This window comes from Pteronotus mesoamericanus, unplaced genomic scaffold (genome assembly GCF_021234165.1).
Source record: "Pteronotus mesoamericanus isolate MK-2021 breed Mesoamerican mustached bat unplaced genomic scaffold, CSHL_Meso_final contig_256, whole genome shotgun sequence".
Classification (NCBI taxonomy): Eukaryota; Metazoa; Chordata; class Mammalia; order Chiroptera; family Mormoopidae; genus Pteronotus; species Pteronotus mesoamericanus.
This window is the reverse complement of record NW_026555108.1, coordinates 505517-519334: the sequence shown is the minus strand read 5'-3', so window position 1 is coordinate 519334 and position 13818 is coordinate 505517. Positions and strand designations below refer to the sequence as shown.

General features: G+C 40.4%; 1 protein-coding gene and 1 pseudogene across 1 annotated transcript in view; one reads left to right on the top strand and one right to left on the bottom strand.

The window, feature by feature from the left end:
- The window catches only part of LOC129071085 (uncharacterized), a 60033-nt gene that overhangs the window by 8740 nt on the left and 37475 nt on the right, over window positions 1–13818 (top strand). The gene's annotated exons all lie outside the window — the stretch shown is intronic.
- On the bottom strand, window positions 12500–13158 carry LOC129071086 (elongation factor 1-alpha 1-like; annotated as a pseudogene).

The window sequence follows — 13818 nt, the reverse complement described above, 5'->3', positions numbered from 1 at the left end:
AATAATACCCCCTTTTTATGACAAAATCTTTTATTATAAAATCATAAGCATGGAATTCTATAACAATAATATCATGCTCAGGCACACCATATGACATTTTAGATGAAATGGTCAAATTGCTGTCCATCTCGTGCAAGACATTCATGTACCCTTACCAACCACATTCAAGCGAGCCTTACTTCTGCTGGACCCTGTAGAATTCTAATTCCCCCAGGACAGCAGATACTGGGTCAGGAGGGTAGGGTAAGAGTAGGATGTATAAAACAAGATACGTCTGGCCATGGCCGGGTGGCTCAAGTGGATGAAGTATCGTCCTGTACACCAAAATGTTGCGGGTTTGATTCCCAGTCAGGGCACATTCCTAGGTTGTGGGTTCAGTCTTTGGTTGGGATGCATATGGGAGACAACCGATAGATGTTTCTCTCCCTTCCCCTTTTCTCTAAAGTCAATAAAAGCATATTCTTGGGTGAAGGGGGAAAAGCCACGTCTGGGTGGCAAGAATTCCCCAGGGTAAGGGTTTGTGTTGGGTGTTGGTAGTAGAGTGGTCCCTAGGCTATGGTAAGTTGGGTGTAAGCCAGAGAGCTCTAGGTGCAGGCCCAGCGGCTGCACAGGCTCCGAAGGCCTCTGTGTTTAGTCATACAAAGGCTTAAAAGTCCTCATGCATAGGTACATTCACAAGACTCCTCCTCTCCTACACTAGGGGTATATGGGAGAGAGCATCCAGAATATAATAACCGTACCCTCTTCCTTCCATCTTCATTCTCCCCTCAAGCTACCGTATGATCACTGGTCTCACAGTTCTGGACAAAGTTGGCCTAGCCATTCACTGTTCCCCAGGGGACACATTGCGTTACATATGTGAAACCCTGAGTGATTTTTCCCTGGGTTTGGATCTTCTCCTCATCTCTCATGAGACTATCAGGCTCTTCACCTTCCTAGGCTTGCAGGGTAAGAGAGATCCCTAAACTAGTAGTGAGTCTAAGAAGAAATGGAGAGTTTTGCCCCTTGGGAATGAGTGGACAGAGTTTTCTGCACTGATGTTCCCATGTCTGTGGCTTAAACTTGGGGGGCCCACTGCCGATTGGCTGAGCCAGGAATGGCTGGGTGAATAGTTACAGTCTGGGCCTACGATATATATCAGCTTAGAATCCAAGAAAAATGTTTCCATCTGTCTTTTGAAAAAATGTTCTAAAATTTTATGCTTCAAAGTAGTATATTTAAAGCTAATAATAGTTCTGTAGTATGCAACTTTTAGTTCATATTTTTGTTTCTTTTCTATTTATTAAGCACCTTCTATGAGGCACTGAGTTGTGCCTTCAAGACATCAAGATGGGAAAATGCGGTCTTTCCCCTCCTGAGCTCATGGCCAGTGGGAGGGCTGATGGGTAAATAGGCTTGTAACAGTGCAGGGTGTTGGGGAAGCTCACAGGAGAAAACACTTTCTCACCGGGCTTTGGGGCAGTTACTTTCTCTCTCTCCTTAAGTTTCCCACCCATGATCTTTCTCGTCTCTTGCCTGAACAAAACTGCAGCCCTCACGTGGAGATGCCTCTCAGGCAGTTGGGCAGCCCTGCACCTTTGTGAAGTGGTTCATTTGACCCTTGGCCACGATACTCCACTGCCCCAGAGCATTCATGGGGCAGTTCTGGAGGTGGCTGCTGGGAGCACATTGTTGGACTGCCCTCCGCCCCGAGTGGGACGCGCAAAGATAAGCGAGACAGGGCCTCTGTGCCTGTCCCTGGCAAGTAGGGGGATAAGACAAAAGTTTTTCTTCTATTTTTTCCTTAAGTTTTTCATTTTGACAAACTTTAATTTATTTATTTTTCTTTTGTTAGCGGTGCTTTTGGTGTCATAGCCAAAAAAATATTTGGCCACATTCAATGTTATGATTTTTCCCAACATCTTCTTCCAAGAGGCCTTTTTTTTTTTTTTTTGACTGAGAAAATAACTATTTCCTTTGGGGGAGTGGGCAGGTATGCAGTCTCAGAACTTCTTCACATTAGAGCCCACGGTCTTGCTTGGGGGCTGGCACTCACCCACTGTGACAATGTCACCGATCTGAACATCTCTGAAGCAGGGGGACAGGTGCACTGACGTGTTCTTGTGGCGCTTCTCAGAGCGGTTGTACTTTCGGATCTAGTGGATGTAGTCTTGGCGGATGACTGTGGTCCTCTGCATCTTCATCTTGGTCACCACGCCTTGCGGGAGGGGACTGATTTTGGGTCAGTTTCTCTGGGAAAGGGAGCCACTGGCAGCCCAGGGCATGCTGAGAGCTGCTGAGTAGGGTTCTGAAGAAACTACACTTCTGGAATTCCCAGCATTTTATAATTTTAGCTTTTATTATGTCTGAGTATTTGACCCATTTCAGTTAACTTTTTGACTATGGTGTAAGATAAGGGTCCAACTTCATTCTTTTGCATGTGGACATACAGTTTCCCCAGTACCATTAGTTGAAAATAACTGTCCACCATTGAATGGTCTTAGCACCTGTGTTGAAAATCAATTGACCAGACATTCAAGGGTTTGATTTGGGGCTCTGTATCCTATCCCATTGGTCTGCATGTCTATCCTTAGGCCAGTACCACACTGGCTTATGGTAGCTTTGCAATGAGTTTTGAAATCAGGAACCATGAGTCCTCCAACTTTGTTCCATTTCAAGATTGTTTTGGCTATTCAGAGTCCCTTGAGATCCCACATGAATTTTAGGACAGATACTTCTGTTTCTGAAAAAAAATGTTATTGAGATTTTGATAAAGATTTCATTGAATCTGTAGTTCTGGTTGCGTAGTATTGTTATCTTAATGATATTAAGTCTTCCAGTCCATGGACACAGGATTTTCTATTTATTTATGTCTTTTTAAATTTCTTCCATGAATGTTTTATAGTTTTCAGTGGAGAAGTCATCTACTTCCTTGATTAAATTTATTTCCAAATGTTTTATTATTTTGATGCTATTTTAAATGCAATTGTTTTCTTAATTTCTTTGTTGGACGGCTCATTGTTAATGTACAGGCATGCAAGTCATTTTTGTGTGTTGATTTTGTATCCCTCGGCTTGGCTGAATTCTTTTATTACCTTTAAAAGTTTTTCATGGAGTCCTTAGGGTTTTGCACATATAAGATCATGGCATCTTCAGAGATAATTCTACTTTTCCTGCCTAATTTTTTGGCTAGAACTAATACTATGTGGAATAGAAATGGTGAAATCAATCAATCATCTTTAATTTGTTCCTCATCTTAGAATAAAAGCTTTCAGTCTTTTACCATTATGTATATCATTAACTCTGGGTTGCTCATATATGGCCTTTATCATGTATAGAGTTTCTTTGTATTCTTAGTGTTTTGAGCACTTTTATCATGAAAGAGTGCTGAATTTTGTCAGATTTTTTTTACATCAATTTCAATGATTGTGTGCTTTCCTCCCTTCGATCTATTGATGTGGACATTGAGTCATTTTCATATATTGAAACATCACTGTATTCTAGGAATAAATCTGACTTGGTCATGGAGTATAATCCTTTTATTACGCTGTAGATTTTGATTTGCTTGTTTTTTGTTAAGGGTTTTGCATAATATTAAAAAAAAAAGCTATTTGTCTGTAGTTTTCTTTTGTTTTAGTGTGTTCGTCTGGCCTTGTTGTTAGGGTAATGCTTGCTTATAAAACAACTCAAGAAGTGTTCCTTCAGTTATTGGGGAAGAATCTCGGAAGGCTTGGTGTTAATTCTTTAAATGTTTGGTGGCATTCACCACCAAAGCTATTTGGTTCAGGGCTCTTAGGGGCAAGGGGAAGGGGGGGGGCGTGGTGTGTGTGTGTGTGTGTGTGTGTGTGTTTAAAGATTCTATTTATTTTTAGAGAGAGGGCAAGGGAGATGGAAAGCGAGGGAGAGAGACAGTTTGATGTGCGAGAGATACATTGATTGGTTGCCTCTCGCATTTCCTGAACTGGGGCTGGGCCTGCAACCCAGGCATATGTTCCGACCAGAGAATCCCAGAGAATCGAACCAGCGGCCCTTCGGTTCACAGGCCAGCACTCAACCCACCAAACCACACTAGCCAGAGTTGGGGAGGTTTTTTATTATTGACTTAATATCTTTACTGGTTATAAGTCTGTTGAGATTTTCTATTTCTCCTTGAATCAGTTTAGATTATCTGTGCACTTTTAGAAATGTGTCCCTTTCACCTGTTATCCAATTTATTGGTGTACCGATGCTCATAGTATTCTCTGATAATGCTTTCTATTTCTTTAAAATAGATAATATTGTCCCCATTTCCATTTCTGATTTTCGTAACTTAAATTTTTACTATTTGTCTTAGTCAATCTAGCTAAACACCTGTCAATTGTGTTGGTCTTTTCAAAGAACCAACATTCAGTTTAATTAATTTTCTTTTTTTGTATTTTCTCTATTTTAAATCTCTGCTCTAGTCTTTATTATTTCCTTTCTCCTGATAGCTTTGGATTTATATTGCTCCCCTCTTTCTGCTTCCTTAAGATATAAAGTTAAGCTGTTAATTTGAGATCTTTCTTCTTTTTTAATATATGCATTCCGTACATTTCCCTCTTAGCACTTCCATTGCATCCTATCAATTTTGTGTGTTGTGTTTTTATTTTCCTTTGTCTGAAGGTGTTTTCTAATTTCCCCTTGGACCCATTGGTTGTTTAAGAGTGTGTTGTTTAGCCCTGGCTGGTGCGGCTCAGTGGATTGAGCACTGGTCTGTGAACCAAAGGGTCTCTGGTTTAAATGCCAATCAGGGCACAGGCCTGGGTTGTGGGCTAAACCCTCATTCGGGGGTGTGTGAGAAGCAACCACACATGGATGTTTTTCTCCCACTTTCTCCCTTCCTTCCCCTGTCTCTAAAAATAAATAAATAAAATCTTTTTAAAAAGAGTATGCTATTTAATTTCCACATATTGGTGAATTTTCCCATTTTTGTTCTGTTGTTTTGCTCTACTGCGACCAGGGAAAAAATAGTTTTATGGTTTCAGTCTTTTGAAACTTTTAAAACCCTTTTAAGATTTGTTGTTTTGCCTGATATATTGTCTGTCCTGGAGAATCTTCCATGTGCAAGTGAGAAAAATATGTATCCTGCTGTTGTTGGATGGAGTATTCTCAATAGGTCTGTTACGTCCTATTGGCTTACAGTGTTGTTCAAGTCTTATATTTTCTTAGTGATCTTCTCGTTGCTTTCTCCGTTATTAAAAGTGAAGTGTTAAAGTCTCCAAGTATTAATGTAAAACTATCATTTCTCCCTTCAAATCTGTTAATGATTGCTTTACATATTTTAAGAATGTGCTATTTTGTGCATATATGTTTATAATTGTTAGATCATCTTAGGAAATTGACCCCTTTTTAAACAGCTAATGTTCTTTGTCTCTTGTAATGCATTTTTACTTAAAGTCTGTATTAATAGTCAGGTTGGGATACCATAACAAAATGCTGTAGACTGGTGGCTTAAATATGAAAAAACTAATTTGCCCACAGTTCTGGAGGGTAGAAATCCAAGGATAAGATGCCATAAGAGAGTTTCTGGTGAAAACTCACTTCTTGGCTTGAGATAGCTCTTTTCTCTGTGCATGTGAAGAGAGAGAGCGAGGTCTCTGGTGTCTCTTCCTCTTCTTGTAAAGACACTTGTCCTTTTGGATTAAGGCCCCACCCTATGACCTCACTTTACCATTATTATATTTTCAAAGGCCCTATCTCTAAACACAATCACATCGGGGATTAGGGCTTCAATTTATGAATTTGAGTGGGAGCACAATTCTGTCCATAAGAAAGCATATTTTACTTTGGTTATATAATAACCACCCCATCTTTGTTTTGGTTATTTTTATGGCATATCTTTTACCATTCTTTTAATTTCAACTTATTTGTGCTTTTATATGTCAAGCGATTCTCTTTTAGACAGCACGTAATTGTGCCATTGTTTTAAATCCATTCTGCCAACCTCTGCCTTTGATTAGAGAGTTTAATACATTTACATTTAAATGTCACTTGCTATTTGTTTCTTAAAAATTTTTTGTTTCTTTTGCCCCTTATTTTTGACTACTGTCTTCCTTTGTGTCTGATTTTTGCAGTGACATGTTTTGATTCCCTTCTCATTTCCTTTTGTGTATATTGTATAGATATTTTTTGTGGTTATCATGGGGATTATATATAATGCTCTAAAGTTATAACAGTCTAAGTGACTTGACACCAACCTATCTTCCATCACATACAAAACCTTACTCTTTTACAACTCTGCTCCCGTTATCGATGTCACAAATTGTATCTTTATAAGTATGTGCCCAATAACATATATTTAAACTTATTTTAGGCTACTGTGTTTTAAAACCTGTAGAAAATGTAAAATGGAGTTACGGCCCAAAATTACAATAATATTGGGTTATATATTTGCTCATGTATTTAGCTTTACCGGGGATCTTTATATCTTTATATGGCTCTGAGTTACTACTGTTTAGTGTCCTTTAATCAGCCTAAAGGATCACCTTTAGCATTCCCTGTAGGGCTGGTCTAATCATAATGAATTACCCTCAAATTTGGTTTATCTGAGAATGTCTTAATTTCTTCCTAATTTTTGAAGGACAGTTTTGCCAGAAATAGAGTTCTCAATTGTCTTTTTTTTTTTTTCTTTCCTTTCAGCACTTTGAATATATGAACCAATTGCCTTCTGGCCTCCAAGGTTTTTGCTGAGACATTAGTTGATAAATCAGTCATATTGAGGATACCTTTTTCAGGAAAAGTTGCTTCTCCCTTGCTACTTTCAAGACTCTTTCTTTGTCTTGGCTTTCAACAGTCTGTTTGTCTTTGTGGGTCTATGGGTTTATCTCTTGTGGCTTTTGCTGGGATTTTTGGACTTGTAGATTTGTCTTTCATAAAATTTGAGGCATTTCCATTAATTATTTTTTCAAATATTCTTTCTGCCCCATTTTCCTCTCTCTTATTCTTCTGGATTCCCATAATACATGTGTTGGCTTGCTTGATGCTGTCTCATAAATCCATCAGCCTGTGTTCACTTTTCTTTGTTTTTTCTTCTGCTCCTCAGATTTCATTATTTCGAGTATCATGTCTATATGTTTGCTGATTCTTTATCCTTCCTGAGCAAATTTGCTATTGAATCCCTATAGTGAACTTTTTTAGTTATTGTACTTTTCAGCTCCAGGAATTCTGTTTGATTACTTTTTAATAATATATATTTCTTTGTCAGTATTATCATTTAGTCGATATATCATTTCCTTGATTTTTTTTTACTTCTTCATGTTCTCTTTTGGTTTTTGTTCAGCATAGTTAATACAATTGTTTTAAAGTCTTTGTCTATTAAGTCTGATATCTGGGCTTCTTCAGGGATGGTTTCTGTCATTTTGTCCCTCTGAATAAATGATGTTTCCTGTTTCTTTATATGCCTTGTGGTTTGTTTTTGTTGTTGTCGTTGAAAATTGGGCATTTGACTATTATAATGTACTTCTGGAAATCAGATTTTTTTTCTTTCTCAGTCTTATTTTTGTTGTTGATGATGATTATAGTAGTACATTTAACTTTTTCAAAATATTTTGCAAAGGCTATTCTTTGTCACGGGTGATCAATGAGTTCTCTGTTCTTATAGGTCGCGTTGGGCTAATGTTTTGACAGAGATTTCTTATAGCGCGAACAGCTGAAACAGACAACCCCCTCTTTCAGAAAAAAAGGGAGATCAACCACGTCTTCTGGTGTTTGCAGATTGGCTGTCTGCTGGCACACTTCTTCACCTCTTAGCTAGGCTTGCTTTGCACCCAGGGATCAGATCAAAGTGAAAGCTTAGGGTCTTCTGAGGACTTTTCTGAGAATGCATCTTGCCTGGGCATGTGTGTGGCTTTTTAAATTTCCCCATATACCTGGCTGATTTCCAACGTCCTAGTTTCTGAAAGAGTGTGTATCATCCTTGTTTCTTCTCTGGGCCTTAGAAGGTTTTTTGTATGTCTCCACCCATAACTTCTTGCCCCAGATGCCTGTGTGTTTGCAGTTGCCTGTACCCTTTACAATCAGTGCCTGCTACTTTGCTGTGTGCATTCTGAGTTATGCAAAACAGAGACACGTACCTTGTATCAGTCCTTCAGGTAGTTCCTAGACTTACTAGAACAGATGTACATATGCTTGGCTCTGCATCTTCCAATGCAAGGGAGAGGACTGGGAGTTCCACCTGCTCTAGACCATAATCAGTGCTGTGCTGGGGAGGGGGTTGGGGCATGGGTGAGTACAATTGGCACAAAACTTTCCCACTCTTTAGGAGATGGCTCTCTCTTGATTGTGTGTTTGCTTGGTTGCTGTAAATCTTGACTGCTTTCCTGAGGTCCAACAAAGTTGGTTCAGACAGTTCCTTGTTTTCTCAATATTTCTTTAGAGAAATTAGAGCTTGGAACATCCTAATTTACCATTTGCTGATCTTGCCTCTTCATTTAGCATACTTTTATTGCAAATGCAGTAGACAGTGTTCCTTAACCTTTCTGAACATTTTCCTAAACTTTTGTGCAATTAATCTTTTGAGAAGATAGGCAAAGCTTGAAAAAATTCTGTGGTCTTGAGCCCATTTTTTCTCTGGGCCTCATTCTTCTCTTCTGCAAAAACAGATGGTGGTGAAACGTAGAGCTCGGTGAGGTGGTCTTATAAGTCCCGTTTAGCTTTGAAGATCTGCTTATGTGGTTCTGCTCCCCTAGCGGTGTGACCCCAGCTGACCAGTCAGTCTCAAGGTTCCATCTCAACCCTTAGCCTAGGCTGAGAGGCCTCCAGGCATAACAAGATCACCTTAGTGGTATGTACCTGCCTTTCCAGTTTGGGAGTGGAGCGGTGAAGCTGAAGGGAGGATTAACAGAACATTCTACTCTGAAATGACTTGGCTGTATGTTTGCTGTGTGAAAAAACTGAACCTGTTTTGTTGGACTTTGATTAATCTTTTTGGTTCCTAGGTTTTGGATATACTGTCTCTGTGAGCCTACTGGAAAGCTTGGTGTTTGTATTTATTTAAAAGAAGTCAGTCAGAAACCTCTCTTGTTCTCCTGAACAGAACTTTCTGTGGGTCTTCAGGCAAGACATTGAGGGGTGCCTACTTTGGGGGATAGCCTCAGCTTCAATATCCGTTAAATAGGGACTATAGAATAGGGACTCCCCAAAGGCTCTTAAGCTTTGAATTAGAAGATTATCTGTGTACTGTTGTAAGCCCAGAAATAAGTAAAACCAGAAAGTAAAGGCAGGGAAAAGATATTACTTTCTGTGGTTATGCTTTCCCTCTCCACAGAACTGGGTGGTGTTAGGATCTTTCTCTAGGCCTTTGGCATCATACACATACTTCCAACAGACAGGCCATGGTGGTTCTCAGAACGACAAGCATTGGACTGTTATTTAAAAACACATGCAGCAGACTAGGAATTTTATCCTAAACCTGTGACTTCTCATCTGTGCCCTTGGAGCAAATGGCTTTATTTTTCTGGGTTGCTGTTTCCTTATCTATACCTTGGACTTACTACTTTCTCTCCTCTATCACTCTATAGCATGTTATAATGAGAACATTTTAAAAAATTAAGAAGAAATAGGCATAAAGCACTGCATCAAAGGGAGTTCCAGGTCTGTAGAAGCATCTTTTTGCTCCAACTGGCAGCTGGGTCAAAGGTGCAAGGAACTAAAAGCTAAGCCCCAGAAAGAGAACAGACGGTGCCAAAAGAGGAGCTGAGGCAGGGCAGTGTTTCTGTCAGACTTTGAGAATTTCAGCTCTTCAATTCTTACATACTGAGCATTCTAGTTCTCATTGTACAGATGAGGAAAATGCAACCTACAGAGAGGGGAAGGACGTGCCTAATGTCCCAGTGGGAGTCTGGGCCTCTGGGCTGCCAGGCTATTAATCTCTCTAGCACATCACAGCCCAGGCTGCCCCTCCAAAGGGAACATTGTGATGTTCTAGAAAAAGCAATAGCCTGGCAGCCCCAAGGAAAAGTGACTAGCTCCAGGTGTTATAGCTAATAGGTTTCCTGTTTCTTTGCCTAGTGCCTTTGCCACTTAGAAGCAACAGAGTATTGAAGGGTGGTGAGGACTTGCGCAGAGGTAAGAGGGGAAGGAGAGCGTGCTGGGCTGAGAAGCCTGCATGACCGGACACAAGTTGAGGGGCCAGAGAACCGAGGAGGGCAGGGATGTTGGAGGGACTAGCTGGACTGAAGGTCTGTATCGAGGAACAGGATCGGGCTGTGCCAACCTTTTTGTTCTTGAAAGTCTATCAGGAAGGAAGGGTGACTGGCTTTCCAAAGGTTAGCTGGAGGGCTGACTTATAGATCACCTGACATTCTAGCTCTGGATTGTCTGGAGCCTGCGACTCTGTGACTAAGCCAGTGGCCTGCCGTTACAGACATATCCATCAGATGGCACTGCCGTGTTATTTTGAAATGCTGGCACTCAAGGGACTTGGATTTTGTCTCCAGGTATTTGTGACCCTACTCCTTTCTCATGCTGCTCCCACTGCCTGTACCCATGTATTGCCCGCTTTCTCGTTCCTTAGATCTCTCTCACAATGTTCGGGCTGCTGGTTCTCATTCATGGAGTCGACTCACCTCTATGCAGAAGCTGCCCATATGCATTCATTCTAGAATATTTCCGTGTCCCTACTTGGAGCCAAGCCTATAAGTATAAAATGGTTACTGCTTTCAAAAGGACCTCGAGGTATAGTACTGAGTGTGGGAGAGACACATACACAAGGCCCATACAGTAGGGGGAGAGCCAGCACAGAGGTATGAGTAAAGCATTTATGGGGGCCCTGAAGGTTAATGAACACCGACTGGACGACCAGAATTGGAAATGTACATTGAAGAAGGAATAGATTTGAACAGTGCAGGAGGGGAGGTTGAAAAGCTAAGCAGTGAGAAGAACAAGCCTTGGGTTAGGCTGTTTCCTGAGACTTTATGTGCCTCATTTGTAAAATGGGAGAAACGCCACAGTTTCTTATGCACAGCTCCAAAAATGACAAAAGCTCTGAAAACCATACCATATTTTGATTTTGAGCCCCTAAATTAACTTGGTGTCAATATCGGAACTGGCATTAGATTATTACAGTAATATCCGATTTAATGTAAATATTTATACGTATTGCCGCAGAAATATTACTGTATTTGATTATGTAGTACTGCCCTAGAGCTTGTTGGAGGTATTTTATAATAGTTGGCATTTATATCTTAAAAAATCTGAAAAACTTTGAATTCTAAAATAGATCTGATTTATAGGATTTACATTAAGGGACTGTGGACCTGTATCACCTGCGTTATAGATTTTTTTAATGATTAAATTAATAGTGTAAAGAACTTGAAATAATGTTTGGTCCATGACAAAACTCAAAATACAGTAATTGTTATAGTAATTCTGGCTACATCCTACAGGAATTTGATTGCAAATTTAAGGGATTTAGATTTTATATCTAGGGAGCTATTGAAAGCTTTTGAAGATGGGAAAAATATGATCCCATTTTTATAGAAAGTTATCTTGATGGTATTATGAATGATGTTTATTGTGGGTGGGGGTTTGGGCTCAGACATGTAACAGGGAGAAGAATTACAAGCATTTTGTAATAATAACAGAAGTGTAAATAAGAGACAATAAAGGCCTCAATTAGGAAAATGCAGTAGTGATGATGAGAAAGGATGACTTCAAGACATTTATCATATAGAATGTGCAAGATCTGGTAACGTGAAGGGTGAGAACGAAGAAGCAGTAAAAAAAAATGGCATTTCTAGCTTCAGAAACAGTGTTAATGGTACTGATAAAAGTGAGTTTGGTCTCATTATCCCCCTCCCTGTACAAAAGGGGAAATGAAACCCATTTCATTCTAAGACTTCCTAAGGGATACATAGTGAATTAGGAAGAGAGCTTTGTCTAAAACCCAGGTCTCCTGCCTCTGTCCTAATCTGTCTCCTTTACTGTATGAAAGCTCTTGGTACGCTGGCAAAATCTAAGTCTGAGGGTTCCTATGTTGGTTCTGTAGAGGTGGTAGTGACATCCCTGCAGCTCCCCATTTTATGTTCCTCTCCCTAATTGGTGTACTCTCTCTGCTTCTCAAGAACTGTCAGTCACTTCTTGACCCTTACTGAACACGTGTCAGTTCATTCATTGGTTCCTTATTGTACAGGATGCAAATGTGCCCCTACACTGGCACCTCTTGACATTCCCTCACTTCCCACTAAAAGCTTCTTTTTTTCTATCTATCTATCTATCTATCTGTCTGTCTGTCTGTCTATCTGTCTATCTATCTATCTATCTATCTATCTATCTATCTATCCATCCATTGAATCCCCTTTTTCTCTTCCCTTAGCCTGTCCTGAGAAAAGGATCAGAATTCACCATTTTGTTCTCAGGTGAAAGCCAGGCAGGGACCTCTATCTGAGCTACTCTAAGGTTGCCATTTCATTGTTGAAAGAGAAATCAAATCTCAAGAGGATAGACAGAGAAGCCCTCGACACACAGGCACTGGCCAGGAACTGTGTCGATGGTGGCAGCATCATTAGATTTCAAACACTTTGGTCCGTCTTCCAGATTTTTCCCAGAACGATGATCCATCTTCTCCTTCAAATTTGCAAACACCATGAGCTGTGTGACACTCTAGCACAGGTGCATATACAGCGCTGACTGGCCTGGATGGTTCAGGATGATCACCAGAGCTGTGAAGCCAGCTGCTTCCATTGGTGGGGCATTTGTGATGTCACCAGCCACATCTCCATGATGAACATCTTTGACAGACATGTTTTTGACATTGAAGCCCCCATTGTCCCCAGAAGGAGCTCCATTCAAAGCTTCATGGTGCAATTCAACAGGCTTTACTTCAGTTGTAAAGTTGACTGCAGCAAAGGTAACTGTTATGCCTGGTTTGAGAACACCAATCTTCACTTGGCCCAAAGGGACAATACCAATGCCATCAATTTTGTAGACATCCTGGAGGAACAGATGCATGGGCTTGTCAGTTGGATGAGTTGGCGGTGGGATGCAATCCAGCGCTTCCAGCAGCGTGGTTCCACTAGCATTGCCATCTTTATGGGTCACTTTCCAGCCCTTGAACAAGACAGGTTAGCACTTGGCTCTAGCATGTTGTCACCATTCCAACCAGAAATTGGCACAAATGCTATTGCATCAGTTGTAGCTAATTTTCTTAATGTAGGTGCTGACTTCTTTTTTTAATTAAATGTATTGGGGTGGCATTGCTTAATAAAATTCTACTGGTGTCTGACTAAGCTAAGAACCACATGATGTCACTCATATGTGGGATATAAAACTGAAACTCATAGACACAGATGACGGTATGGTGGTTGCTAGAGGGAAGGGAGTGAGGAGGTAGTAAAGGGTAAATGGGGCCAAATATGTGGCACAGTAAAGTCTCCAATTTTTTTTAAAGATTGTATTTCTTTATTTTCAGAGAGAGGGGAAGAGAGGGAGAAAGAGAGGGAAAGAAACATCCATGTGTGGTTGTCTCTCACATGCCCCCCACTGGGGACCTGGCCCGCAACCCAGGCATGTGCCCTGACTGGGAATCGAACCACCAACCCTTTGGTTCGCAGGCAGGTACTCAATCCACTGAGCCACATCAGTCAGGGCTAAAGTCTCCAATTTATTATTTTGTTTTCCAACCTTGTCTTCTAGTTCCTGAAGCTAGCAGCGCACTGGACAACACATACCCTTTTCCAATTTCAGCCCTTGTGTAGTATTTGGTTTCATTCATTATTTAACTTAGCATACTTCAAGGTTTCAAGTAACCAAAGACTTCTATAAACTATTTGCTGAAAAATTCACACAGATACTCTTATATCCTATTTATCTCTAGTTAAACTA